Source organism: Corvus moneduloides, chromosome 8 (assembly GCF_009650955.1).
Source record: "Corvus moneduloides isolate bCorMon1 chromosome 8, bCorMon1.pri, whole genome shotgun sequence".
Taxonomy (NCBI): Eukaryota; Metazoa; Chordata; class Aves; order Passeriformes; family Corvidae; genus Corvus; species Corvus moneduloides.
In genome coordinates this window covers 10001846-10007844 of record NC_045483.1, presented here as the reverse complement: position 1 = coordinate 10007844, position 5999 = coordinate 10001846, and positions in this window count along the sequence as shown.

The window sequence follows — 5999 nt, the reverse complement described above, 5'->3', positions numbered from 1 at the left end:
GAGTGGGGTATTTCAGAATATGAGACAAAGCAGTTCTCCCAAACCACTCCTTTTTCCCCTTTTCTGCACATTGCCAGTCCCAGAAGAAAACTGCCCCAAATCTATGCTTGTCCAAATCCATAGTGTTCTGGTTATTGATCTGAAAAAAGGGTAAGTATCAGAGAATCCTGGAAAGTCTGACAAAACCTTAGAACTGTATCAAAACAAATCACAGCCCCTTCTTTTTCCTGCACATTGTCCAGTGTAACAACTCGTCTATTACATCCCTTCAGCCTGAAAGACTTGAGCCAAGTGACAGTCAGCAGTCAAAAAGTGAAATCTTTTCCTGCTGTCTAGAGTTTTGGCAAAGCGATACTGAATAATTTGATGTGTTCTCCTGGAGCACTTAAGGATTTACCACAAACCATGGATTTCCTAGGTAGCAAAGTGGTTGTAAAAAGAGAATCCATTGGTGTTAAAATAGTACATTTATAAGTACATAATAACTTTTAAGAATACCTATGTGACTTTCATTAGTACAGTGAGAAGCAGTGAACTTGTATATTGCATTTATTCTGTAGGGCACATTCAACAAAGCAGAAGAATAAAGCTGTCTGGTAGGCTTTGATCTGCAAGTGCCTTTGCTCCCCACTGCGAACTTCAGGAAGTGCAGGAAAGGAGAGCATGCACTGATGTCTGGTCTCCTGAGCTCAGGAGTGCATATCCTGGCATCACAAGGCAGGGTGAGAGAAGAGTACTGAAGCTGATACGGAGCAACTTCCCCTGATAGAGACATGGGAAATCACTACCTACAGTAAGTCTTAAGCCAGGAGGAGGAGGATGTTGTGACATAAATCTTTCTATAGTTCCAGGGACTCACTAGCTGCATAGAAGACTTTTCTCAGTGAAGAGAGGACAGAGTACAAAATGTGAAACAAAGTGTCCCAAATGCCCCTAAAATTTTTAGCATGGGAATAGACTATATTTGAGAACCCTGAAGAGTTTGAAATTTGTCCTCTTCATACAGAGCTCTGAATATGCATTTAGGGTGGCTGCTGCAGACCAGAGTGTTCCTGAATTGCTCACGGTTCACTGGTGAAGCCAGTGAGTTCAAAGTCCAGAGAAGGACCCAAAGAATGCAGCCACAAGTTCATACCTCAGGTTACTGATTTCATGCTGTTTGGTCCAGTGTGTGTAAGGACACGTGTCTGTAATCCATGACCACCAGATACATAACATACTGTGGTAGTAGCAGGCTCTGCTCTCAGCTAACTGATGAGGCTTGCTAGTGCTAGGGTATCAGCATGACAGTTAGTTTGAATTTTGGAAGAGAGAGGTAGTTCACAGGCCATGAAGCTACTTACTGTGCTTATTAAGAAGTGTCATACTAAATCTATCTAAGACTGATCATGAGTTTTATCACATAATCTCATTAAAGAGGAAGTAGATTAGAGCAACGGGTTTTGTTTTGGTGATGTTGGGTTTTTTTTTTTTTTTTTACAATGCTCAGCATAGTGAAGCCTAAATACAGCTGAATAACTTGGAACAAGCTGTGTCAGGAAATCTCTGGGTTGAGTGTAGCATTAAGTTGGGTTACCAAGCGCAGTAGGAAAATGGGTAACCAGCAATCCGGTGGAAACAACTGAGCGCTATGTTGATAACAGCGCAGAGGAAGAGTAGACAGGCTTTAGCTATCAGTTTCTCATCTGCTAAAGAACAAGGTTTAGAACTACTTGCACAAATTTTGAGAGATACATTAAGATTTTCAGAATCCCTTTTCAAGGTAAGTTGGGGGGGGTGGTTCTTTGTTTAAATTGCTGCTAGACTTTATTCTGTCCTTGAAAAGGTGTTTTTAGAGAGGCTACTTTCTAAGTTGACACTTTGTTTCTGTGAGCATGGTTCTTCCCATGTGCTCCTTAATGCTGTGCTGCCTCTCTGTTGTATAGCCATTGCGAAAAAACATAGTGCCATCAGTTGCTTCATCTGGTGTGCTGAGTGTGTTACAATAACATTGGTACACATGGGACTGGAATGGGAAGGGGTGAAGTAACAGAACCTCCTCAAGATGTCAAAGTACAGCCTCTGCAGGGCTGTGAATTCCCTGCAGTGAGCTTGGGTTGCTAAGTTAGAAGCTACGGTTAAAGAGGGCCTCAAACAGGGATGAAGGTTATGTAGCAAAATCCATACCAGCCCACTGTATTGAAAAATGAATTGTATGGGAGAGAACTGCATGAAAGTAGGAAAAGTAGAACCTCATTTGTTGCTGAATTTTTTTAAGGGAAGTCCTTATGCAAAGGTGAAAGTATGTTGTGAAAAAAATACCAGTATATATAACCTAAAGAAAGTTGATTTCCCCAGCCTGCTGTTAAAGGTCAGGAGTAGCAGAGAAGTTTTCCTTGCTGTTTGCTTCAGATTGCTACAGAATGGAGTGATTGAGTGTTTCCAAGGTGGATGATCTTGTGTTCTCTTTGTGATGGTTCATATCTGTACCATACAACACTACAATTTACAAGTTGCCTTTTTGGTCTGTCAGTGCTTTAAATTCTTCTAGAGTTTTAAAAATAAGCTTTGTTGAGAGTTACTCTGTCCTTGAGTTTCTTCAGTGTCCTGTTTTTTCCACCTGAAATTTTTAAGGCAGAGGTCAGTGAAACTACACACTTGCTGTGGAATGTAGGACATCCCAGAAATTGTAGATATCCAGAGAGCCACTGGTTTCACCAATATAGGTGTTCAGTTGTTCTTAATTATCAATATGTGAAACTTAACAGCTGAGTCACTGATCACTTCTAATATCTTAGGATAGTTTTCATCTCTAGCAAACATTCTTCAAGTACTTTGTAAGATTAACACCTATGAGTTTCATACTTTTAAGCTTATCTAAATGTTACAATATGTAGTTTGTACCTTTGAGCAGGAGATGGAGCCAAACTGGACTAAATGCAAAATCAAAGTTTGCTTTATTGTTAAAGTTGAGGGTTAAATCAAAGCTTTTCTGTGAGGTTTTTTGGAGTTCCAGAGACTCTTACAGTTGTTGTGAGGATCCTGAACAAATGGAGAAATACTAATTATATATAGTTTTACATGGATGTGAATGTAAGTAAATGAGAACAATTCACAGTTTTTGCTTAAAAAATTATAAAAGCTTTTAAGATTTTAATAGTTTGCTAAAATGTTCTCATCGGGTAGAACTTTGCCAATCTAGAAAAATGTATAAATAAGTTTGTGTGAACATAAACATTGTACAAGTAAAGTAAAAATTGCAAAAAAATATCACAAAGGTACATGATTCTGGTTCCTCTATGAGAAATTAGTAGTAATTCTTTCTAGTGAATGAGGTCCTTGTTCTCTTCGTGCAGATGAACTTGTGGGTGTCAGGCAGGGACGGTCAGAGGGGATTGGCTGCTCCTGTTAAAGTTCTTCCCTCACATTGGAGGTATGAAGTGAGTTACCCTGACTGTTGAAGTCAGTAACTGCTGGGATCCTCTCAGCTGCTCCTATTTGAGCGTATTTTTCCATAGGCACACAAGAGCACTGCTCTGTGCTTGGAGCACCAGGTTCTGATGGATAAAAGTTCTTCATCTGGGGGGAAATAGCTGCTGATTTTGAAAGCTGAGAGTCTTCAGACATTGATCTTTATTTCCAGCATCTGCTTTCATTCTTCACTGGACACAATGGATGCTTTTACTGTCTTCCTAATAACCAATAAAAGCATTCCCAGTAACAAAATGAAAATCTTTTCACATGTGTGCTGAAGTTCACTTCACCAGTGATAGCATTTTAATTTACAGGAGGGTTATGAAAGAGGAAATTTGGTTTTATAGAAAGTATGTAACACTTCCTTCTAATGCAATTGTAAATGTATTTGAGGATTATTTTAGTTGGAGGTATTTCTCACCTCAGTCCTAGCAATTGCATCTCTCTTCTCCCTCTTACAGTCAGCTGAAGTGTAGAGGGAAGCCAGTTAGACTGACATCCTTATTTCTAGTTACTCCGCTTTGTTTGTCCTTTAGCGTCACTTTTACTCTTTCCTTCTCCATCTCTTTAGTTCCCCATCTTTTGGCTGCAGCCACAAGAGAAGAATTCTTGGGTTTGGTCACCTTGATTGCCTCAGCTTTCTGATTTTAATTTTCTGCCTATGTATTTTGTCTTAGCCAAACATTTCTTGCATAATGCAGCAACAGTGATGGACAAAATCATTGTTCGTTAGTCCTTGGCATTATTTTTTATTTATTTATTAAGTGTCTCAAGCTTCTGCTTGCTAATACAGATAAAAGCTTGTAATTTCTTACTGTAGTCATGGCTTGCATTTAGGATAGCTTAATTCTTCTGTGGGGAAATGTAATGATGAGAAATGACATGCATGTTCTCAGGTTCTGATGCCTGACAGTTCCCACCATCCTAGAAATGAGATATACATCGGATGGGATGAGCATTTAGACCTCACTTCTGCAGCTATGCCTGAGAGGATCTATTAGATGTTTGTTGGGTTACGGGATGTCAATGATATAGCATCTGCGTGTACTGGGCTTTAAATAGGAGGCATTCCAGACAGAGCATGTGTTTGAGTCAGAAGTACATCTAATTGCTGTTGATACCATTAAAAGTTGTAGGCAGACGCTGCTGGAGCTTTGAGCACAATGAAAATCTGCCTGTTTCTTCACGGGTTTTTCTTCTTACATTTTGAAGGATAAAAATGCATCCGTGACCTTCAGTGTTCAGATCACTCAAACAGCTGGATGCAGGCCCTCATAGTGCAGAGGGAAACACCCCCTTGCTTAAACTGGGGGAAGTCAGTTTGTGAATGAATTTCTGGCCAGTTTTAGAATTCACACTTGTAAATATTGGCTAGCTGGAATCTCTCAAGTACAGCTGTAATTTGCAGCACTGGTTACTTGAGAATAAATTGCATTCTCACTGCTTTGTAATTACCTTCAGTCTGACAGTACAGATACCAAAAGCTGTGCTAGGATTACTCTATGTTGCTTCCATAACAGCTAAGAGTGATTTCTAAATTTTAGAATATATATATTATAAAGTATGTAATATTAAAATGTATAAGTATATAATACATGTAAAAACACCTAGAATATATAAAGGCATTAAGGAAATAGTCTTCTTAACTTTGGCCTACAGCTATATTCAAAATTTTCTGAATTGGGACTGAACAGCATAGGATTTGCTTGCTTAGATGGTAAAAGCACTGTAATGCAGAGGAGGCATTCACACACAGTTCTTGCAATGCACAGTGGTGGTATCTATGACCTACTTTAAAAAACACTTTCTATTTAAGAAGGCTCAAAAAGACGTGCCAGCGTCAATTCTGGGTTTGAACATTTCTTTCCCAGTTGTGCTTGCCTGCAATACTATCGCGTATATTTGCCACTAGATAACAGCTTTGGGGGTATTTGATGAGTTACAGTGTTGATTATTTATCTTGAAAGGATACCAAGTAACTCATCAGTGTTATGGCTACAGCCCCTTTCAAACAGTCTTTTGCCAAGCCTCTTTCTTTTTTGTGTGACAATTCTTTGACCACTTTTCAGTCAGTGCTCCAGGATTTTTGGTCCCCAGTAATTTTGCATGAGCCATACCAGACACAGGCTGAGGATGAGGTTCAGGCTGATCTTCCTTGGTTAGTGCCGGATCCTGGGCATTGTTGGATTTGTCTTCTGTTTCATTCAGAGAACAAATTTACAACAGAAAAATACTCTGGAGGACCAGGCAGTGCTTGTGAGCCCAAGTTCTAACTTACTCAGTCTCATTGCCTTCATGAATCCTCTCTTACCCCACAAAGATATTTATGCTGAAGCTTGTAAGATGGCTCTGATGCTAAATAAATTCATTCAGATGGGTACCTGGCTAGATGGATGCACAACTTGGAAGTATGGCAACATTCAAATCCCTTGTTTAATAAGGGACACTAAAAGATGTGTTCACAACTGTATTTTCAGAATATATCTCAAAGCTTTTGAACACAATGGTCTGTGTATCTAGATGAAAGGTGTCTTGCAAATCTAGTA